Source organism: Camelus ferus, chromosome 3 (assembly GCF_009834535.1).
Source record: "Camelus ferus isolate YT-003-E chromosome 3, BCGSAC_Cfer_1.0, whole genome shotgun sequence".
Classification (NCBI taxonomy): domain Eukaryota; kingdom Metazoa; phylum Chordata; class Mammalia; order Artiodactyla; family Camelidae; genus Camelus; species Camelus ferus.
Window position 1 is genome coordinate 85627181 of NC_045698.1, and position 25164 is coordinate 85652344.

At 39.0% G+C, this 25164-nt stretch overlaps 1 long non-coding RNA gene across 1 annotated transcript in view; it reads left to right on the forward strand.

The window, feature by feature from the left end:
• The window catches only part of LOC116662685, a 59611-nt gene that overhangs the window by 15084 nt on the left and 19363 nt on the right, over window positions 1-25164 (forward strand). Inside the window, exon 2 of the long non-coding RNA XR_004318682.1 lies at window positions 6574-6715. This is a non-coding gene — a long non-coding RNA (uncharacterized LOC116662685). The remainder of the gene's footprint in view (window positions 1-6573; window positions 6716-25164) is intronic.

Here is a 25164-nt window from a genome sequence, read left to right on the forward strand (position 1 = left end):
GTGTGTCAGTTTCTGATGTAGAGCACAATGCTTCAGTCATACATGAACATACATTCATTTTCATATTCTTTTTCACAGTAAGTTACTACAAGATATTGAATATAGTTCCCTGTGCTATATAGTATAAACTTGTTGTTTATATATTTTATATATAGTTGTTAGTATCTCCAAATGTCAAACTCCCAATTTATCCCTTCCCACCCCCTTCCTCCCGGTAACCATAAGTTTGTTTTCTATGTGTGTGAGTCTTTTTCTCTTTTGTAAGTTCATTTGTCCTTTTTTTTTTAAGATTCTACATATAAGTGATATCCTTTGGCATTTTTCTTTCTCTTCCTGGCTTCAATTAGACTGATGATCTACAGGTCCATCCATGTTGCTGCAGATGGCATTATTTTATTTTTTATGGCTGAGGAGTATTCCATTGTAAATGGAATGTTTATGGTGTAAATGGTGTGTTTCTCTGATAATTAGCAATATTGAGCACTTTTTCATCTGCCTATTAGCCATTTGTATGTCTTCATTGGAGAGTTGTTTGTTTAGGTCTTCTGCCCATTTTTGGATTGGGTTTTTTTATTTTCTTATTAAATTGTATGAACTGTGTGTATATTCTGGAAATTAAGCCCTTATCAGTCTCATCTTTTGCAAATATTTTCTCCTATTCTATAGGTTGTCTTTTTGTTTTGCTTATAGTTTCCTTTGCTGTGCAAAATCTTATTAGTTTAATTAGGGCACATTTGTTTATTTTTGCTTTTATTTCTATTGCTTGGGTAGACTGCCCTAGGAGAACATTGCTGAGATTTATATCAAATAATGTTTTGCCTATGTTTCTTCTAAGAGGTTTATAGTGTCTTGTCTTATGTTTAAGTCCTTAAGCCATTTTGAGTTTATTTTTGTATGTGGTATGAGGGAGTGTTCTAACTTAACTGATTTGTATGCAGCTGTCCAGTTTTGCCAACACCATTTGCTGAAGAGACTGTCTTTACTCCATTGTATGTTCTTGCCTCCTTTGTCAAAGACTAATTGACCAAAAGTTTGTGGGTTCATTTCTGGGCTCTCTATCCTGTCTGGTTTTGTACAAATACCATGCTGTCTTGATTACTGTAGCTCTAATATTGTTAAAATGCCCATACTACCCAAAGCAATCTACAGATTTAATGTGATCCCTATCAAACTTCCCAGGACATTTTTCACAGAACTAGAACAAATAATACTAAAATTTATATAGCCTCACAAAAGACCCAGAAATGCCAAAGCATTACTGAAGAAAGAGAATGAAGCTGGTGGAAAAACCTCTCAGACTTCAGAATTTTGATTTAGATTGCATTGAATCTATAGATTAGGTTATGAAGAACTGACTTTTTGATAATTTTTGAATCTTCCTGTCCTTGAAATCTATCCTGGTTTTGAGATTCTGAGTGGTGTTGCACAGTTGTCACTTTGTTGAATGTGTGCAATAGTCCCATGAAGTTTATAAAGCATACCCTTGTATAGCTTAGGTGCTCGAATTAAAATTGAGCTGTTATGACAAGACGAAAAAAATAAATAAAATTCCATTTTATGAAGTGGAATAACTCCATTTATTCAGTCCTTCTTAGGTTTCTCTGATGAGGCCTTTTAGTTTTCATGTTGATTTTGTACACATTTTGTACATATTTTCATTTTGGGGGGTGCTAATGTAAACAGTGTTGGATTTTTAATTTTAAATTCTACTTAGTCATTGCTTGTATATGGGAAAATGAATGACTTATGTATATTAACTTTTTATCCTAAAACTTTGCTATAATCACCTATTAGTGCCAAGAGAATTTTTTATTTTTTTGGTCAATTATTTGGGATTTTCTATATATATGATTATGTCATCTATAAATAAAGACAGTTTTATTTCTTCCTTCCTTATCTATATGCTTTCTATTTCCTTCTCTTGTTTTATTGCACCAGCTAGAACTTCTAGTACGATGTGGCAATGGAGTAATAAGATGGATATCCTTTCCTTGATTGTGATGTGAGTGGGAAGACTTCTAGTTTCTTAACCTTATGCTTGATATTAGCTGTAGGTTTTTTGTAGATGTTCTTGATCAGGCTGAAGTTCTCTGCTATTCCTAGCTTGCTGAGGGTTTTTGTAATGAATGAGTGTTGGATTTTGTGAAATGTTTTTTCTGCATCTATTGGTATTATGTAATTTTTCTTCTGTAGCCTGTTGACATGAAGGACTATATTAGTTGGTTTTTGAATTTTGAATCAGGCTTGCATACATTGGATAAAACTCAGTAAGTTGTGATATGTAATTCTTTTTACACATTGTTAGATTCAATTTGTTAAATTTTTTTTTGATGATTTTTACATCATGTGTGTTAATGAGAGATACTGGACTGCAGTTTTTCTTGTTGTTTTTCCCACTTTCTGTGTCTGGGCTGGTATTAGGATAATTTTGGCCTCACAGAATAAGTTAGAAAGTATTCCCTCTGCTTCAGCCTTCTGAAAGAGATGGTAGAGAATTGATAAATTTTCTTCTTTAAATGTTTGGTAGAATTCATCTGGGCCTTGTGCTTTCTCTTTTGGAAGGTTATTAGTTATCAATTGAATTTCTTTAACAGATATAGTAGGTATTCTTGTGTCAGTTTGGGAAGATTGTATCTTTCAAGCAGTAAGCCCATTTCGTCTAGGTTATCAAATTTGTGGACATAGAGTTGATTACAGTATTCTTTTAGTATCTTTTTAACATCATTGACATCTGTAGTGATGTTCCCTCTTTCATTTCTGATATTAGTAATTTGTGTCATCTTTTTTTCTCTGGGTGAAGTCTTACCAATTTTATTAATCTTTTCAAAGAAACAGATTTTATTATTTCTTCTGCTTACTTTGAATTTAACTTGCTCTTGTTTTGCTGCTTTCCTAAGATGAGAGCTTATATTATTGATTTTAGATCTTTTTAAATACATGCACTCAATGCTTCAATTTTCCATTAAGCACTACTGTCACTGAATCCCACAAATTTTGATAAGTTTTACTTTCATATCTAATATTTAACATTTTATCTTGAGATTTCATCTTTGACCCATTGTTATTTAGAGGTGTGTTTAATCTCCAAGTATTTGGGGGAATTTTCCAGCTATCTTCTATTGATTTCTAGTTTGTTTCCATTGTTGTTTGAAAACAGACTTAATATAATTTCTGTTCTTTTCAAGCTGTTAGTATGTGTTTTGTGGCCCAGAATGTGGTCTGTTTTGGTGAATATTCTATGTGAGCTTGAGAAAAAAAGTGTATTATGGTGACTTGGGATGGAGTGGTGTAGAGATGTCGGATATATCCTGTTGATTGATCATCCTCTTAAGTCCAACTATGTCCTTAGTAATTTTCTGCCTACTGTATCTGTCCATTTCTAGTAGAGTAGTGTTGAAATCTCCAACTACCAAAGTGGACTTATTTATTTCTCCTTGCAGGTCTATCAGTTTTTGCCTCATGTATTTTGACACTGTGGCTAGACACAAACTCAGTAAGGATTATATCTTCTTGGAGAACTGACCATTTTATCATTATGTAATGCCCTCTTTATCCCTGGTAACTCCTTACTCTGAAGTCTGCTATGTCTGAAATTAATATAGCTACTGCCACTTTCTCTTGATTAATATTAGCATGGTGTGTGTGTGTGTGTGTGTGTATTTCCATCCCTTTAATCAATAGGTGTGTTTTTAAATGGGTTTCTTGTAGACAGCATGTAGTTGGGTCTTATTTATTGATCCACTCTGACAGTCCCTGTCTTTTAATTGGTATTTGTACCATTGATATTTAAAGTGATTATGGATATTGTTCCATGATGTGCTAACTGAAAGGAATACTTGTTAACAGACTTTTTGTAGTGTGGTGGTAAGGTGTAGAGGTAGAAGCAATCTATTTCTAAGATTATATCTCAGGTGTTCAGTGAGATAGTGGACCTGGGCCATGAACTTCAGAAATGCCTATCAGTTTTTTCCCAGCCTTAAGTGGGACCAAGTGACTGGAGGGTACTCCCCTGGTATTTCCCTTCCCCCATGTGGAAAGCATGAGCTGGCTGGAGTTGAGTATTTCTTTCCCTCAGGTTAGTTAGGCTCTGATAAAACTCCATTGGGTTAGATTGATAATTGATCTTGAAGAGGGCTGGTCTTATTAAGAATTAGAGAGTGCACTGACATATTTCAAAATGGCTGCTTTCTCCCTCCCCACACCAGAACAACTCATACAACTCAATATCAATAAAACCAAGAACCCAATTAAGTAAAGGACAGAGACCTGGATAGACATTTTTCCAAAGAAGACATCCAGATAGCTAACAGGCACATGAAAAGATGCTCAACCTCACTAATTGTCAGAGAAATGCAAATCAGAACCACAAAGAGATACCACCTTATACCTGTCAGAATGGCTATTGTAAAAAAGTCTACTAATAACAAATGTTAGGATGTGGAGAAAAGGGAGCCCTCCTGTACTGTTGGTGGGAATGTCAATTGGTGCAGCCACTGTGGAAAACAGTATGGAGGTTCCTCAAAAAACTAAATAAAGAACTACAAAATGATCTAGCAAGTCCACTTCTGAGAACTTATCTGAAGGAAATGAAAACACTAATTCAAAAAGATTCATGCACTTCAGTGTTCCTAGTAGCAATTATTTACCATAGGCAAGATATGGAAGCAACCCAAGTGTGTACACACACACACACACACACACGAATATTACTCAGCCATAAAAAAGAATGAAATTGTGCCATTGGCAACAATACAGATGTACCTAGAGAATATAATGGTTAGTGAAACAAGTCAGACATAAAGACTAGTATTGTATGTTATCACTTATATGGAGAATCTGAAAAATAAAACAAGCAAATGTATGTAACAAAACAAACTGACTCATGGATATAGAGAACAAGCTAGTGGTTACCAGTGGGGAGAGGGAAGGAGAGGCAAGATAGGGGTATGCGATTAAGAGATACAAACTACTGTGTATAAAATAGATGAGTAACAAGATATGTTGTAAAGCACAGGGAAATATAGACAGTATTTTATAATAACTTTAAGTGGAGTATAATCTAAAAAAAATTGAATCGCTATACTATAGACCTGAAACTAATAAAATATTGTAGATCTACTATACTTGAATTTAAAAAAAATCAAACTTGAAAATAATGTTAAGAAACATGATCCCTTAAATTAGGAAGTTATGTATACCCTTTCAACCAATTTTTAAAATTAAAATTTGACAAATATTATCTAATATCTAATACCTCTTTGGCCTTCACAAATAGTTTTTCTTCATTGGATTATTAATTTGCTAATTGATATAATTAGACTTTTAAAATATTAAATCTCTCTGCATTTTTAGTGAACCTGGCTAGATTTGCTGGCTTATAAAAAATGTTTTGCTGGCTTTTTTTGTTCAGTACTTCTTCCTAAGAAAAATTTTGGCCAGGAGTAGTTAAATAAGTTTAATTTGTTTTATTTTTGTTTGCTGACTTTTTTAGATCAGTGTTATGCTAATTTATTTTCTGAAAAAGTTAAAATGGCATGGGCAGTTTTTTCTTTTTGTTTTTGTTTTGATACACTAACAGAATATCAACTCCAAAATCACTTGAGCCTGATGTTTCTTGTTGCTGGTGGTGGTGATAAGGAGTAGGGCAGATAACTCTTAGACAACTCACAATTTCTTCCTTGTTTATTAGTGTTTTAGCTTTTTCACACTTTGTGCATCGGTTTGGTAAAATACAGTTTGCTAAAAATTATCCATTTCATCTAAAATTTGAATACATTAGTGTGTAATTGGGCAATATATTGTCTTATGGTGCTGTGTGTAATGAGTTTTTTTTTAAAAAGAAGTAAATGATATTCATTGTAGGAAGAGAATCAGCAAATACCGGGTATATTATGACCCAGAAATAACCTCTGCTACTGTTTTAGGAATATTCCCTTCCAACGTTCATTCCTTAAAACCTGTACTATCTACCTCTATAGTTAGTTCTGCCTCCAGGAAAGGGATGTTCACTTGGTTGGAGAGAGATCATTGGATTTCTTCTCTCCTGATGATCTCAGAGCAGGAGGTGGGTGTGGCAGTGTGCTGCTGTAGCTCACATTGGGAGGAGCACAGGAAAAAGAGAAACCATGCTCTGAACAAAGAATGGAGAAACGATGGACAGTGGGAAATTGATGGACATCTAATGCAGTGAGCTTAGAAATAAGATCTTGTTCAGAATAAAGACTGTAGTACAGGATAGAAAAAAATAAGGCAAATGAATTCAAGCAGCAGAACCACTGTATTACAAAGAGGGAGAGGGACTTTTGAATGATTTATGAATTGTGATAAGGAGATGCTAAGTGTTCAGAGTCTATTCAGATGGAAAAGTCAGATTCTTTGGCTTTATCATAGTGATTTTCCGGATTTTTTACATTTAGATACTCTTTCAGGAAATGACAGAAGCTGTCTTTACTCAGCTATTCCAAGTAAATACATGTAAGTGAACTTGGAGATTAAGCCACATTTGGAACTTTGAGTCAGGTGCCTGTTTTTAGCTCTGCGATTTATGTGATGTCTTTATATCTCTAAATGTAGGGTCAAGTGCCTTCCTGTAATGCCATTTGCTGGTTTAATGACTGCAGTTGGATTTTCACTTCCTGAGTTGATTTCCTTTAATCTATTTGGAGGCAGTGAGATGGAATACCGAGGAAGACAAACAAATGCGTGATCCTTACCAGTAAGTAACTATACTGGCAAAAGCTAAGAGAAAATGGGATTAGAAGAAATGTTTTTCAGAGTATGTGAAAAAAAGAAGTGTGTAGAGAGTTAGCTGTGCTGAAATGGATGAAGCACAAGCTTTTGGAGCAAAGAAAACTTCAGAAGTCAAAAACTTAGGTTGGTGTTTCCATTCTGATATGAACTTGCTGTGTGATCTCTTACAATCCCTTAATTTCTGGGTCCTTATTCTTCCTCAGTATAGTCAATCATTTGTCATAGGGTTTGATTTTCAATTTAAAGAAGACGAACTAAATTTGTATTAGTGACTATTACTTACTGAGTGAGTACCTTCTGAGTTTGGGCCACACCTGTGCTAATAGTTGGTTTTAGAACAATAAATGAGACAAAAATCCTTGTGCTTAAGAAGAAAAGAGTCCACTGGGGGAGCTTATGGTTCATAATTTACTAATGCTTTAGGACAGGAAAAGACAGTCTTCCATTTCAATGAATATCAGAATATATGTTCTAGAGAAGAAAAGGAGCTATAGAAAAGTATAAGAAGGAAAGGGGAAAGAACCCTAAAAATCTACCACTCTGAAATAAGTATTTTTATCTTGAGCTAATCATTAGTCCATGAATCTTGCTGTAAATACACAAAATTGAAAGTTGGGTAGATAAGGGCAGAAAGCCAAATCGGTCCCACTAATTGTATGAAAATGGAATCTTATGTTTAAAAATGAAATTATTTTAACTTTATTTGAATTGAAATGAGAAATGTAAAACTCAAATGATAGCAAAGGCATTGAGGAAAGTTCAAAAAATTTTTTTCCATTGGGAATAGTATAGAATTCTAAAAGATCTCACTAGGTTTAAGGTGCAAGATTATGTATGTTCAGAAATTCATGTCATTGTTTTCAACCTTTATGTTTCAAATTTAGTCAAAAATACATTATTTTAATTATGAAAGTTGGAAAAATTAGCATTTTCAACTTTGTTGGACTTTCTCTTCCCCTCCTCCCAACTTTTGTTCTATTTTACAATTATACTGCAAAGGTCACCCTCTCTTCCACAATCACAATTTCCATAGTTGTTTGGTCTTAGTTCTATATTGAATGCTCACTTAGCTCTGCTGATGTTCATCTGTATTAGTGCTCATCTATATAAAATGCTACACTGATGCTTATTATCAGTCCTTTGATAATTTCCAGTTTCTTTTTTTTAATTGATCTCTTGGCTGAATGGATATCACACCCACAGAAAATCCAGTTGAAGGCATCAGAGAGCTACTTAGGAATCAGCTCCTAGGCAGCCAAGATTTGCAGGGTCAAGAGCCTAGAGAGAATGAAAGGCAGGGATGGGAGACCTATATTCAGTAGTCATCCTAATGAGGCATTTGCTAAATTCTTAAGCTACAAAGGTTCGAGGCTAAGATGAATGGAATTTTTTGCGTTCTCACTGTGTCAAGGGGAAAAATAACCCTGTAGATCATGACCTGACAAGGAGGAGAGACCCTAGTAAACACTGCAGATCATCAGTTGAGATCCATGAAGAGCCAAATGCTAGACATGAAGGCAGACTAGAGGTGAAAAACCTGTGAAAACTGTGATGCAGCCTGGGGTAGCTCAGGCCCTGATTATATTCAGATACCCCCCCCCCCCCATTTTACCTGCTCACTAGAGGTTAGGGTAAGCTCAGTCTGGAGAAAGATCGTATTTCCAGAGCTTCTATTATTTTTCATTTGTATTTCATGTATCTTTCTTATATAATGTTAATCTCTTTTTTAAAAATTGCCACATGTAACAAAAAACAAGACCTAGAAAACAAATGATAAAAATAGACTCATAGGTGTCCCAGTACACTGTCAAGCACAGGCATTATCATAAGTGTGATTAATACGTTCACAAAAATATATGACAAGATGGAGAATTTCACCAGAGAAAGGAATCTATTAAAAAATCAAATGGAAAAATTTGAACACTAAGAATGTCTCAAAGGAATAATCTACTGTCTCCCTTGGAGTTTGAGGTCTGAATCAGTTCTTTCCTGTCTTTATTGGAAGTCCCTTTTGTTCCTTTTTAACCTGTTTTCTATTTATTTTTTCAAAGTGGTCATTCTTGTCATTCTCTATGAAAAAGTGTATAAATATTTTTCAGTATATCTCAAGACAGTCACAGTTCGGTAACAAGCATATTAGACTTGTGAAACTTCATTCTTTTATAGAAGAAAAGTAAAAATCTCACATGATGGGATTGAGCATATGGTAGATATTTTCTTGAAAAATTATCTTTAACATTCTGAAGTAAATGCTAACATTTGGAAGTCTGTGTGTCTCAAAAAAGGGCTATCTTTCATTTGTGTGATTATGTATTTTATTTTTTAAAGCCTAACTTTGAATATAACCATTACTAAGGTGACATAATAGCATATTTAGGAATCTTGCAGAGTAGTAATTCAAATTCTAAATTTATTGAAATTCATATGCATCTTTGTATCTTCTGGTGCCTGATGCATTTTTTCTATGTAAAGACTGAAAAAAAAAAATAGCAGGGGATAACACCATAGTGTCCGACTGTTGACAGTGTTGATATCTATAGTCATCATCTAAAACTTTCTTAACTGATTATTTGTAATTAATTCACTCAGACAACATCTTCCAAGTATCTGCTCTCAGTCCTTGCTTTTGAGAAATTTGAAATCTAGTGATAGAGGCAGACATTTTTACTTCAAAAAAGTACCACAAAGGTGGTAAGTATAAGCTTGAGCAGAATTGCTTCATCTAATTGAGGCTGAGTGTGGATGTAGGGGAGGAGTGTGCGGAGAAGTCTTCACAGTGGAGGAGTCTTCACATTGAAGGACTCTAGAAGGTTAATAGGAGTCCACCGAGCAGAAACGGGGAAAGAGCATGCAGGAAGAACAGAGCCTTGGTGGGGTTTTGTTTTACAGTGTTTGTGAGAACGCTAAACACAGTCACTCCTGCCTTCCAGGAAATGACAGCTTAAGGGTCTCCAGAGCCCCTTAGGGAAACATCCCCCTCAGATAGGCTGGTACTTGTATAAAAATGGAGCTCAGATTTCCATCCATGGGCCAGCTGTGCTGTCTTCTCCAATTCTGCCTTCTGTCATCTGGCCACAGGGTGTGAGCACAGATCTTGTTACTCCCAGAGGCTGCTTCCCCGTGAATCTCAACTGAGGGGTGAAGAAGCTGGCAGGGGAGACTCTTTACTCCCAACCCCAAGAATGAGCACTGAATCAGGCATTCCTACTAGGTAGGAAGACACCATGAAAAACTACCAAAGGAAAGAGGAGTAGGGTAGTACAGACACAGGAATGGACATTCTCAAACTTCAGTGTACATCTAAACACCTGAAAGGCTGATGAGAACACAGATTTCTGGGCCCCAGAATTTCCAGTATGTTAAGTCTGGAGCGAGACCGAGGACGTGTTCCCAGATGATGCTGGTCCTTCTGGTCCAAGGACACCCAACAGCTGCTACCTTAGAGAAAGTAAACTTTCCTTATCTGCAAAAGGAAGGGGCTGAATTCAACAACAACAACAACACTTTGATATTTCACCTAGGCTAATATCACAGATTTGATAATTCTTCAAAATTACGTGATATTGTAGTTTAATTTGGTAAAGTATGGTGTTAGAGAATGGTAAACTGAGCAGTCTCGATAGATGGGATAGAAAACGGCTCAAAATTTAGAAGCCTGAAAATTAAAAACCTTCTTAAAATGAAAGAGTAATACAAATTATGAAGAAAAAAAATTCAAATAGGCTTTAAAATGTAACATTTTCCAGTTTAGTTTTCCTCATTTGATGTGTCTGTTCTTAAACAGAAATTTAGAAACAAATTCTAATAATATGATCAGTAGTTGTCATCATTTTTGGATGTTTAATTTCACTCAAGTTCATATTAAACAAAAAAAATGCATTTATATATTGGATAGGGCTGTGGTTCTCAGCTCTGTCTGAACACTAGAAATACCTGGGAGAATCTGGATTTAATGAGGCATTGGCGTTCTGTTTAAAACTCAGCAGCTAATTCTAATTTGTGTCAAGGGTTGAGAATCACTGGTGTAGTCATTGAGCTGGGGGTAACCTATATCTTTCAGGTTGAATTTTTACTAATTGTTTTCCTGCTAAAGCCCACATCAACTATTACCTGTAAGAGGGTTTTTCATTTTACGTATGTCTTGATGAACCCAAATTTCCCAACTTTGGTAAATAACACTGAAATAATGCTGTGTTCCATTTATTGCCAGGTGTTATGGGAATTATATATTTTCTTTCTAATACATTTCATTATACATTCAACTTAGGAAGAAATTTTTAAAATTACAAGTCATGGCAATGGGGAAACCAAACAGCATGTTCCAGCAACATGACAAAAATGGTGGAAGTTTTCAGAAACTTGCTGGCAGCAAATTCACTGCCAAAGAGCCATAGATCACGTTAACGCCTTGTTGGCTGTTAGTTAAACTGAAGGGAGCTTTTGGTTAAGGGTACAGCCCAACCTAGATCGAAGTGGAGGTGACTCTTGGCACCTGGGTTCGTTTTTTAAAGAAAAAGGTTTGATTGGTCTCTCATAAACTTGCCTGGCCACGTAGAAGCACATAGATTACTTGGTGGAACAGCTTCCTATTTAGAATCATAGGGATCACAAGAGAAATTTCACCAGTTAATAGTTTGTGCTAGTGGCTAAATTCAGGATTTATTTTCCTCATGTCCCCAGATGTAATAAATACCAGTAAAGGACATCCGATTAAATGTGAGCTTCATATAAACAGCAAATAATTTTTAATATAATTAAATCTTAAATATGTGGCATACATGTTGTAGAAAATTACTCATTTTTTATTTGAAATTCATGTTTAACTGGGCATCCTGTATTTTATCTGGCATGTCTAAATCTTACTCTGTCCGTCAAGGGGTTTTTGGCAGGACTGAGTAATAAGAAAAGGACTCTTGAAACTACTATCTTAGAAACATTAGCTCTGACCCTCACTCACCTCTTCTTCCCCTTGTAGATGATCACAAGAGCAAAATACACTCCTCTGTTTTATTATTGTGAAGTTAGGAAAATAAAGTATAGGAAAAACAGAGATACCCAATACACCCAAAGAACAGAGCTGAATAAAAATCTCTTCCTGTTTTTTCATTGTTCGTCCTCCATGTTTTTCAGGATCTCCCAGAACTTGATCTTCCCCTAGTTTCTGAGTTTATCACCCTTAATGATTTCATTGTTTCTTTTCTTTCTCAGCTTGGAATCTATAATTCATCTTTTATGCCTTATTCTCACCAACAATCTCAAATTGTTTGTTCTCGTGGTCCATCTGCTCACAAGCCCTTTCTGCAGGAGAGGAGGAGTTATAATATCAGAATGACCTGGGGAAATTTTTCTAGCCAGTCATCCCTGTTCTCCCCTTGTGCCTCCCTGATAGAAAAGCCTGAGAAAACCAGGCTGTTCCTCTCAGGTCTTCATAGGGGAAAAACTCAGTTTGTCTATGTCTAGTTTGCCTTCTTGGAAGGTTTTTCCAAGAAAAAAGCACAAACAGCCCTACCAGCTAATAATGGAGTTCTTTACTTGTCCCCCTTATGTCTAGTTTCTTCTATCAAAAGGAATTAAAAGATAGTGTAGGCCTAAAACTCATATAATCTTATATGTCAGTGATATCACAGTTTTTAAAAGGGGCGTTCGTTTTTTCTTCTCATCTCATTGGCTGCATTTACCTGCGTTCAGAGCACTTCCCACAAATCATAACGATGTTTCCAGTCATCATGGGGCTGGCAGAGTGCAGTCAGCAGCGCGGGGTTGCTGGTGACTATGGAAGTGATCACTGCAGACCAAGCATTGATATGAAGCAGGCTTAAAGTACCCTTAGTGACTGCTAACCAGTTCAAAATCATGGCCATGAAATAAAGTTGGAGACTCTCCAACTTAAGCCGACTCGTGAACAAACCCAAAGTATTATGGGGTTATATTTGTATTTTTATATATATATATATATATATATATATATATATATATATATATATATATATATATATATATATATATATATATATATATATATTGCAAATTGTTGCTTATTTTTAATGTTAGGATTTTGTTTTTACCCTTTTAACAGTAGAAAATTTTTGTAAACATTGAAAAGGTAAAACATTATAAAACAAAAAAGTTAACCTTTAAAGACATGTACTTTCTTGGATGCTTTATTTTATTTACTTGTATTTGTTGCATGAAATAGTTCCTATCTTCATGACATGTGAAAACTCATTCACTCATGGTTGAGCTAAAGCAGTTTGAAGCTCAAGAGAATGACATTTGGCTGTGCTTGTTAGACAAGCTAGTTGATTATGTAAAAACACTTAGTTTAGATGCAGAGTTTTCTCCTGGGAGGAGCAAAAGGAATGATTTAAATCATTGTTAGATTTCAATCACGGAGTTGGTCATTCGGAGGCAGATAAACTTATCAGGAATTCCTGAGCAGTAGTTTGCAAAGGGGGGGTTGGGGGGTTGGGGGTGTGGGGGCTAGTCCTTGGAAATGGGAAAGGTGAGTAGCAGTTCAGCAAATGCCCCCAGCACCTGGGACTTTCCCTGTTTAGAAAGTGGGCTGATGTCTCCTGGTGGAGTTGACACCTCGCTAAAAACACCTCATTACTGTGGTGTGATTGAGGTCATGCCCTTGAGTCACTTCATTCCAGTCCCTAGTTTTCACTGAAAAGTAAAACACCCTCAGTGGGTCTTCTGGAGGAGGAAAAACCACGTTTCAGCTTTCCTTCCCACAGAGCCCATGACTGCCAGGCAGGCCCGTGCGCCAGGATCTGTCTGTCTGCGGCTGCTTGCAGCAGCCCAGGAAGTAATAATGCTGACACCTCGAGGTCAGGACTTCCCCTCCAGGGGCCTTACAGAATCCCTGACAGAAGCAGCAGCTCAGGACCAGAGGGAGGGGTCCTCACCGGTGGATCTGGCTGAGGGGCCTCTGGGCACTTCTCATACCACGGGAAGCTGCGCGGTGAGCTTGCTGAAAGGGACGTGGAGGGCTTTAGGCGAAGTCTGGGCTCTGCCGCTCCCAGAGCGGCTTTACAAAGCTGTAGGAGCGAAAGTGCTGTTGAGGGGTATGAGTATAAAGTGGGGCTGCAGAATTCTTTATCTCCTGGGAGAGATTTCTCTCTTTATTTCTCATGTATCTATACATATATGTGTGTGTTTGTGTGTGTGTACATATACACATAGACATATGGTAACTGTATGTATTTACTATTCGCCATATAAACAACATTGGAAACTGAGGGATTGAGAAGGAATTTGTGTTGCTTATGCAAAGAAAGTCTTGTAAGAAAATGATTTGATGAGAGCCCAGTGTGTTGGTTTGTTGCAGGAAATCAAGAAAGAGGTCAAAGTATGTAATTTGTGGTTTAGCACAGAATTCTTTGATATGTATTATATGAATTTCCACCTTTCAATAGAAGTTTACAATGTACAATCACAAATATGTGCCCTAAAGTATACAGATGAGTATACACACACGTGCGTGCACATACGCACACAGGGCCGTGTTTATAGTGGAGTTGTAGCTTGTGTTGGGATCAAGTTCTAAAGTCAGCAAGTAAAACAGAAGTCATGAATTATAAACTTACCCCTGGAAAGCCCTGAAGTTGCTCTTAAAAACAGTATGTACACTTTTGCCTTTATAGTAACACTCATGCAGGCTGAAGTTTAATTGTGCATAGGATGAGCTAAACTGAAGAAAGGACAGATACAAAATCTTCATGCTGATGTTCCAGTGTTTAGACCACTGCACTTGACATGGATAGCAGGCATCCAGAACAGCTTTCAAGTGCCTCGTGGGGTGATTGGTAGATGATTTTAAGGCACTGCTGCTTTCTGGCATTTTACCTTAATAGTAGGCTTCTCTACTCCTAATAAATGCTTCTTTTCTTCTGTAATGATAAGGATTAACAAAGAATATGCGATCTCAACTCATAGGGGTTGGGTTCCAAAGTCTGTGCAAAAGTGAAAGGATTATGTGATGCAATTCCACTTTATTTTGAGAAAATAAGCTTTGTGTTGAGCTGATTTCACTTTGGAAGTCAATTTTTTTTTTTTACATTGTGTCTACCTGCACTAGCTTTTTGTTTTGATAAGTGGAAAGAAGATGGGTTTCATCTGCTTAAATTAACAGCAGTTAATTGGTTATCTTTGCCATAAAACTGATTGGTATAGGAAGTGATATCTTACCAGTGTCTCTTCTTACAATTCAGTTTGGACACATGGTGTGTGTTGGGATGTGTGTGTGTGGTGAGTGTCTTACTTTATCAAGACATCTGTACAAACCACTATCAAAGCTTGAGTGTGAGTGAGTTACAGACTTGTCTGGAATTTTCTACACCCCATGGGAGCGAGTCCAGCGAAGCCTTATGATAGGAAGACAAAAGAGCTTGGTGTGAAAATTCAACCTGTGGGAGGAAGGAGTCTGGCAGGGGAGCTTGGCCCAGTAAGAAAGACACAGTTGTGATGGCAAGGACAAGTCTGAGGACAGCGTGACCTTTGTCACTCAGGTCTGTCTCCTGGCCCAACCCTTCATGGACTCTTCTGGTTTCTCTAGAGAGCAGGATGGGCTGTTTTACTAGAACCTCTGTAAGAGATGTGGCCAGAACAAAACTGCCCCGGTAACCCTCTAAAAGGGGCAACTCAAGACAGAATGAGACAGCAGCTGTGTCCATTTGGTGCCATGACACCTGACACAACAGCCAAAGTGCCAGCAGCATCAGAATTCTTTATGAGCACGTGTGAGGCTCTAGCTGGGGACTCCCAGGAATAGGTGAGTGTACAAAACAGAGAAAGTTGAATCATGACTGTTAATGTGACCACATGTGTACCGACAGGCTATTGAGGCCGAGAGAAAATCTGCTTTTATCTCTATTATTAAATGTTACGTGGAATGGTAATCATTTATTTACATCTCTGCACCCCTCCTAGGCTCTAATGCCCTGCAGGCCAGGGATATATTTTATTCATCTTTGCTTTTCTGGAGTCTAGCCTTTGCCCCTGGTACCTAGTAGGTGCTCATGAAGTGGTGGTGATATGTACTTTTTAAGATAAGAATGATTTCTGTGCTTGTATTTGTTGATGATGGAAGTAACTCTGAAACTGAAAATTATTTGATGAAGAGGAAGAGTAGAAGGCTGGGTTTTGATTTTGTCTCCACCTTTGTAGCACCTTGCTTCACAGGCTGTTGCCATGGGCGTTTGAGAGGAGAATGCTGAAGTCGAATTTGGGGAAGGAACCTCAAAGTAGCCCATGAGATGAGAGCAGTCATGTTTTTATACAGAGGTCGGATCGCAAAGAAAAGAGAGGGTTTCAGCCAGAGGCTTTGAAGGGCTGACAATGAGGGTAGCACAATATATGGCTCAGTTTATTGTGTCTGAATGAATGCATTGGCATTTCTAGACTGTAACCTATACATCTGCTTTATTGGGGGAGGGGATGAGCGAGGGAGCCCGAGAGCGAAGGGATTAGGGTTGTAAAAATAGAACCAGTGTGAGAGACTGAAGAAAGGGATGTTAGCAATGACCTGGCTCAGCCACTCACGCAGCTCTGCCACATTCCTCAGAACAAACAGCTATTAAAATCCAAGTGCACAAAGCCTGTAGCAAGCTTAGTAATGACATGCACTGTCAGCACACTGTAATTAACACGGGGCGGTATAATTTATAAGGAATGCACTATGCAGTTTAACGCCAACCCGGAGAGGCGGGGAATGGCTGTTGTGAGCCCATGGAGCAGGAGGGGAGTAGCTGTTGTGAGCCTGCAGAATCAAAAGTAGCCTCATCCCTTGATGCAAGCTTCTTTCTTTCCAAATGTGCTTGAATTTATTATTATTTTTTTCAACTCACGAAAGCGTTTGTCACACTGAGTTTTGCGCAAGGCACAAGTGAGCCTTGGCTGTGCCCCTTCACCTTCCCTCCCTCTCCCATGTTAATCAAGAAGGAAAGTCTCAGTAGACTGTCTTTACTGTACATAATTAAGCAGCTCTGAATGCTCAGTGAAACTCAAATGGGATGGCACGGAGCCTGCTAACACGACAGTTAATGGGATGAGACTAGCACTTACCCTGCCTCTATAATGAGCAAAGGCTTTTTGGTTTCCAACTGAGGACAGGAAGAGAGGGAAGCAGTCACAAAAGATAACAACAATGACAACATGGGGTTGTTGGGCACTTCTCTCTACCTTTTGTGATTGTCTCCAAAAAGGAAAATGCATTCTAACTGGAAGAGATTACCTCTTAATTATCCTTGCTCAGTGGCTGTAATAAGCAAAGGCTTTTACTTCTGCATAGCTGTGGACTGATGTGAGGCGCATTCCTAGAAGATAGTTCTAATGGGAAGGTTGATACCTCTTTACTCTTCTTTCCGCATCCTGCAAGCCTTTAAGCTGGCTGAAATATTGCCTTAATCCTACTTCTTTGGTGATGAGGATGTTTAAGAAAATGATGTGTTATTTTGCTTTCAGAGGACAGTCAACTTAAATATGTGTCATAAAGGACTATATGCTTAGTCTGTGGCTTTCCTCTGCTGACCTACCCACACAAAAATAGCATCTCTTTCTTTCCCCCAAAGAAATGAACTGGGTAAAATTACCTTTGAAGCAAGAAAAAAATATGGTGACAGAAATCAATGGTTGTTTTCAGCTTCATAATCTTGGTATCACAAATTAAAAAGGCTCATTGGCTTTGTCCATTGAACAACTTGGTTAAGAAAAAAACTCTTTGTGCTGCATGAGCTGTGGGAATAACTGGCATAATGCAGACATTAAACGATTGTGCAAAAGAGAAAACATCAAACATTCATCTGAGACGCAACGGTGCGGCACAAGGAACCTGCACCCTTGTGTTATGAGACAATTCTTGGGATGCCGAAATCTAAAGGAACAAAAACCAGCACTGTAATTCAGGAACAAGCCCCAGTGACGACTCTGAATCACTTAGAATGTAATTGTCTACAGACAGATATTGAAAAGGGATCTTTTACTATTATAGATTCCAGGGAGGAAGAGGGGCAGTGTCCTGGCAGTCTAAGATTTGCTGAAAGCTGAGATTAGGAGTTTGGGTGTGTATTTTAGGCTCTGCTGCTGACCTTTGGTGCTTCCTTTAGAAAGTGCCTTCATTTCCTGAAGAATAAAGGAGAAAAACCTCATTCAGTGATTTGCGGCTTTCAAATGGGAGGGAGTCATCAGAAGCCTGCCTGATGAGCATCCCAAAGTCTCTTTCTTTAGGGATTGTGTTCTAAGATTAGATACGGCATTTGGCTCCTAAGGGTGTTTTCTCTGGGTTTAGCAGAGTGCAGGTGTTATGCTTGAGCAACTGGGGCTGGAAACAGTGAGAAACACTCTGTTTGAAAGGTAACAATTTGGAGAAGTGAAAACCTTCACTTCCGTTCCATAAGGATAAACAGAAGTCCTTTCATTCGCATCCATCATATTTTAGTGCAGACTCAGAAACCTTTTAATTTTCGGCAGAAATCTTAGCATATGTTATCTTGCTCCCAAACAGCAAATGGTGGTTTAAAATACGTGCATGCATTTCCAGTGCTTGCTCTGAAAACTGTATGTATTTCTACTCAGACAGCACCCATTTCAGTGATTTCATAGGGTTTTTCTTCTTCCCTTTGCGCTAAACCATGCAAGCACCGAGCAAATGTAAAGAGAATCCAAGAGCATTTTGTAATTCTCCAAAGGTTAATTGCACTATTTATAGACCTAACAGTAAAGCAGAAACCCTCCATGTGACCCTTCAGGGTCACCGTAGTAATAGCAACCTCAATGGAGCCCTGATCAGTCATGAATTACTGTCTGTGATACCCAGGATGCTGACAGTTCAATCACAGCACTGTTTCAATAGAGAACTCCATATATTTAAAGCGCTGATACTGTTTTCCCTCTAAATGACAGCCTTGACAGATGGGCCAAAAGCACCGCAGACGTTTGAACAAGGAAATAGAGAGGGAGCCTGCTGGAAGCTGGGCTTCATGCAGCCAGCCGAGAATGATGAATAGAGTGTGATTGTGTCTGACAGGTAGTAATATAACTATTCATTCACCGCAGAACACCTGGAGCACACTATATTAAATGGTACAAGATGGAGAGATTCTGTGACGAGAATAGGAAGTGTGAATCCCAGGCTGAGTTGAGGTACAGCCGTAGAAGAGGTCAGGGGTCGAGCAATATAAACTGCCTCAAAGAAGGCTGTAATTAAATTATTTGCTTACCAAAGTGTTTCTAATGTTTTTGCTAACATGTTGCCAGGATCATTACTTCAGCGTGTCTGAACACTTCAAATAAAAGCAGCTTTACCTCTCCCTCCCTCCCTCCTTGACAACTCCGGTCATTTCTTTTCTAATCCAAAGTCTCTTTTGCTGCTGGGGTTGCTGCTGCTCCAAATTATAGTCTGAGAACAGGCAAGAGAAAGGTTAATTGGCCAGAGGGGCATCGTCCTGGTAAAAGCACCCCCTGCAGACCCTGGCGTGGGTCTGTCTGGACCAGGGCATGGAAACCTGTCATTGTCAGTCACGTAACTAGTGGACATTCGCCTAGGTCTGAGGCAGGAGCTGCGGACCTGACCGGGGCAGGGAGAGGGCTGTGTCTGCCTACGTTTGCCTTTTGCCTGGAAGGTCAGCCGAAACCTTGAGCTGCTGCTGACCAGTCAAATAATTGTTTGCAGAGCAGAACTCAAGGATGGGCTCGTAGGGTTCCAAGAGAGGAGGGCATTTTTCAGAACCTGTGACCTCTTCTCCAGCCTTCCACCGCACACATGGCTAAATATTTCTCCACCTGCTTTAGCATTAATTTCTTATTACCACATTGGACTGTCACATTCTGAAAGCTTTATTCCCAGGAAGTATTGTCTCATAAAACAAGATTGAGCGGACTCTCCAATCTGGTATTTACTTCACTTGCATGTGTCTTACATGATAACACCTACAGAAGGAACGTACAGATAGTGCGCTGTGTTATACTGTGTGTGTCTGTGTGTGTTGGAGAGAGAGACACACACACACGTTCTGTGATTAGAGTGCCCCTAATAGACAAGGAGCCTGTATTGGACGCTAGCATGTTTCTAAGGTCCTTGGGAAAGGAACACTTGGTGGTGGCTTTTACATGGGTGAATGTTTATCAGCTGCTGCCTCAAATTAGTTTTGCTTGTCACTTCCTTTATTCACAAGGTCCTGTGATGGCCAGGAAGGGTACACTGCTGCCAGGGCTTTGCTATTTGGAGGGTCCCTCTGGGAGCCGAGATGCTGGTCACTTTTGTCTCTTCACGTTCCATTTTCTCTTCCTGTCTTTGTGGCTGATTCGGCTGGTCTGAAGCTGACTCCCTGACAGCAGGGTCACTGCCTATATAGAAAGGCCTGTGTACCCGACTTCACCATTTCAGCTTTTCCTTTCTCATGAAAATCACATTTTTAATAGGCAGAGTTCTCTTTTCCCAGCCTACTGCAGGGTGAAACCCTGGGCTTAACACTTACAGAGGATTTTGCATGCGACCTCTCCGATTAGCTATGGAAAACAAAATCCAGTTAAAAATGCCCCCATCCCAGCCCTGACAAGCCAGGCTCTGTGTCTCCTGACACCCTTCTTTTCCACCTGGTATTGCTCAGCTGTTCTGAAGTCCTGTTGGTTACTGGGTTATGGACATACCTTTTTCTGTGTCTTCATCTGTATCTACAAATCTGTGTTTTATATGTCATCTGAGGAAGGAATATTTAACAGCTTTTGGCTCTAAGCTGGCCTCAAAAGAATGCATTTTTGGGAATTAGACAAAAGTACAAAATCCTATTCGGCAAGTCTCTTAAGAGAACCCAAATGTAAACTTAAAATAAAACTGCACATTGTACTTCTCAGTAAAATTTCTCCTCCCCGTTAGTCTCGGCTGTCACCATTTAGTATGTATGCATTTTATAAGCAGAAAACCAAATGTCCCTCCGAATGCTGCCTCTCCACCTTCTTTTTAAATGGACTCTGGTGTTGGTACTGAATTGAGCACAGTCATTGTATGGCCTTGTATCTAATGCATATCCTTTTTCACTCTGGTTGAGAAGCTGCACAATGCTTAGTGCTGCCAATAGGGGGAGAGGGACTGTTTTGCAAAATAAGCAAATTGGATTATCCAGTGTGTAAATAGGCAGTCTTTTTTTCTCATGTAAATTAGGAAAAGCAATTTGCTTGTGTAGAGAAAAGCAGCACCACTACTCACCTGCACCCCCCCCCCCCCGCCCCAGTCTTGCTGGCATGGGGAGTTCATTATAGGTGAGGAAAAGGAATCTTTTATCACCCATATGGGCTGGAGACAATAATTAACTAATCTGCTTCCATTTTTCTGCAGTTGAAACATAGGTATTATGAAAAATATTTTTCTGAATAACCCCAAATCTTTTGTGTTGTATTTATAGTAAGACAATAAAATGGACAACTGGATTTTTAGGTTCTTCAAGCTCCATTAAAGAAAAAAATATGCAAATCTGCCCAATAACTTATAATTTGTGATTAGTGAGAGTCAGACCTGTGCCTCACAAAGATGAAGCCAACTTGGTTTCTGTTAAGAAACAGGAGGTCGTTTGCCGTGGTGTAAACTGGGCATTATTTGAGATGAGACGCCACATCACTTCATTTATGCATTGAAGAAAATAGCTGATTTTTAAGAAATTACTAGAGTAACCCTGAACTGTAGTCAAAATTGATATTAGTGATTTAATGGTCTTGGACACCATGCTGATGAGGGCTCCTTTAATCTTGGCTATGAAGGTGGAATTACAGAATAGTAGAGCTAAAAGAAACGTAAGTCATTCTGTCCTGTTCATACTTGAACCAGACATGACAAAGCTCAAACCTACAGCGCCGCATGGTGGTTGCACTCAGCCAGCACCTAGGTCTGTTCCACTCCCTGCAGAGAGAAAGAGATGGGGCATAAAATACCGACCTGTCCAGAGAAATGTTACACCTGATGGCTATAGATACCAGTTTATAATGTTTAGATAAGAGATTGTTTAAAATGGATAATCAGCGTACATTATGACTCATTCTCACCTGCTTTCTCTTTTAACCAGGTCACAGATGGGTATTGGTTTTTTATTCTTTCTGCTCTCCCATCCCATGAGTCTAGCTGTCAGCCCTGAGTAGCTCAGCACAGAAAAATGAGGGAAAAAATCTCAAGTTTGTAAACAGGTGGTCTTCCAAAAAAAAAAAAAAAAAAAAAGAAGAAGAAAAGAAAGTCTAGGGTTGGGGCAGATGTCTAAAATATTGATCTTTGTATTCTTGTTACAGTACATGGCTAACTTGGTTAGATTTTCTGATCTCCATTGCAGAATTTAACATAGCTCCAGCCCATGGCGGCTACATCTGAATATTATGTATGTGAACACGTTAGGAATGCTTCCTGGCTGCCTCTCTCATTGTGCTGCTGCTCATGTTTGATGCTTCAAGCAGGATTTGTCACCAAAGATGATCGGTGCACACAGTTCTAAGGAAGTGGTGTGGACAGCCATCCCTGTACCCAGGGCAGCGGCCTATGAAGTGAACCACCACGTCCCCAAGCAGAATGAAGTCAGGACTATAAAAACAAACTGAGCAGATAGCCAGTAAGATGGCAAAGTCACATCTTCCCATAGTTTTAATATACGGGGGCAAATTATAGTGGATCAACAACAACAACAACAAAAGCAACCCAGACTGAATGAGGCATTTTGTTTCATCTTGTATTTTAAGGTACAAATGGTATGCTTGTCATGGGGGAGAGAGAAAGGGAAGAAAAACCGGTCAAGAGCCTTGTGCTAAAGCCTGCAGGTAAATATTAGGCTTGGAGATGAAAAGCTGCATTTTGGAAAAGTGTTATTGATTGGAATTTTCTCTGCAAGTACCATTTTAGGATACATCTGTAGGATTTATTCCAGACAATAGAGGCTTGCAGTCACTGTGTCAGGATCCGCCTTGCTTGGGCATCAGACTTCAATTAGATAATGACCATGGCAGGGAGTGAATAGCTGGAGAGTCATTCATCTACTTCTGTACATGACACAGTGTAACGGGTGTTTCTGACAATCTGTGCACATTGAATTAGGTCATCGCTGAGTTTGTTGGCCTTTAAGAGTCTGTGCATTTACATGTGATGATTTCACCACCCTGTTTCTCTTCCCTCTCCCTCTTAAACAGCATCTATTGTTCTGAAAACCCAGATTGTAGTGGGGAATCTGAATTTATGTCCGCGGATTAAAAGCAAGGGACACCACCACAGCCTGTAATCAGCTCATTAGCATTCTGCTCACGTGAGCCAGTGCGAGTACAATTTTCAATGGCCTAATGTGACAGGTAATCATAAATTAGTATTTGCTTTAAAACAACAGCCAAATACATCGCCCGCATGCTTAAGGAGAATGACTCAGTAAGTAGTACAGCTCTGTAATGAAGTGGGAGCTCATTAAACAGATGCCATCTACTTCACTGCGCTGCGCAAGCCGCAGACAAACCAAATGGAAGTGTTTCAGCAGAACACTGCAGTCAACCAGCACAAGTTCAGGTTCATTAGCTGTGGCACCATCTACAGGAATTAGTCACAGTAATAATTAAATAGTTGTTTGCTAATTTATCATTTTACATTTGCTACTACATTTGCATAATGTGTTGTCCCCCCTCCCCCCACCTAACACACAGACACATCTCTGGTTACATGAAAATGCTCTCATCTGCATGTAAAAACTGAAAACTGTGTGATTAAAAAAAAGACATCAGAAGCACCCTGTATTTGGCAGTTGGTTGGTAATAGATAACCTTGTTGTTTGCTTCAGATATTTAAGTTGTGTCTCTATTATAATATTGGCATTGTGTCACTTTAACGATCTGCATTTAGGAGGCCATCCTTGGAGGAGGGAAAGACCCAGACTTGTCTTTAAGCAACTAGGTGGTGAGTTTGGTGAAATCGGAACGCAGTAGCCAGTATTGCTAAATTAACCTGCTGTTAGCAAGAGCTTGGCATGCAACTCTGTAATTTCAATGTCCAAAAATAACAAAACCGTGGAGTGAGACTTCATGCCATGTAGAGATCAGGAATAGTTGCTCTGTGGGTTCCCTGGGGCTTTGTTGAGACAATCTGTCCTAACTGAGAAACAAAGTCATATGATCTCTTTTATGTGAAGCACAGTCACTGAAAGCTGACAGAAAGTACCAAATCTCACTAGTTACAGAAGGATTTAGGATTTTAGAGGGAACTACTAAAAACCATAGCAATCAGCACTAAAATGTCCATGAAGCCACAAGATTCGGGGGCAGAGAGTGGGGAGATTTTTGGGGGGTCGTGATGAGGCAGGAAGAACCCAAATGAGACAGAGAGAGAGAGAGAGAGAGAGATGGATGCTGCTCCTTGTATATTGTGGCTGTGTCTGGGTTGGTCGATGAGATGGTGATAAATTATTCAGTGGAACAACACTGAACAAGAACAATTTTTTAGGGTTTTAATTAATTATCCCTCATTGTTATTGATATGAGGTCCCTTTATAATGTAAAATAAATCACTGAATGCTTTCTTTGTGTTCTTAATTCTCTTCTTTCTCAGGGAGCTCTGGTTCCACTAGCAGCCTAGAAAGTGTGTTTTGGGAAGCAAGAGTGATGGTGAAAAGCTAGGGACCCCTGGGCCCTGAGAGACACAAACCACGCGTGAGGAAACCGCAAAAACAAATTTTACTTTTTGCTTATAGTCAGAGTTGGAGTGCAGCCAGAGAAAAGACTCTTGTCTCCTCTTGTTGTCTTTGTTGTGACCATTTGGAAACCCCAGTCTTTTGTGCTGTGCAAACTAATTAGGTATTCTGAGATGTACAAATCTTTGGGAGTGTGTGTGGGTTAAATCTACCTTCTTGGTGCGCTGTGAGGGAGGTGAAGATGTTGGGAAAACATGAGTAGCCAATTAAAAATGAAGATGTGTGAACTGAGGAGAGACGAGAATCACATTTAGTTTATGACAGAGCAAAAAGGCTGCGCAGACTGCCATTCGGTGTGTTGGCAAGGGCCATTAGAGCTTTCTCAGGAAATCAAAACATATGCCACGGCATGAAGAGTCTCAGAATATGCATATTGCCTCTGTTCTGTTGGTAAATTTAGAGTAGTAGAACCATTAATTTTCAAAAATATTAAAAATTTCATATAGTGGTCATTCAAACATTTTATCTGTTCAGCGGCATCTTTTCCCTACAGAAAGCATGCCTCTTTTGTACAGAGAGGCTAAAAGCACATGGTCTCCCATCCCAAGCCCCAGGCCTAGGCACGCTGCCTGGACTGGTCACCAGAGCACTCCATTCCCCTACCTCTCTGATTGGCTCAGGTGTGGTCATGTGAGCCAGCAGGCCAATGAGAACTTTCCCCGAGGGTCTTGCTGGAGCTTTTGGAAAGAACATTCCATTTCCTTGTTTATAGGCAGGCCTA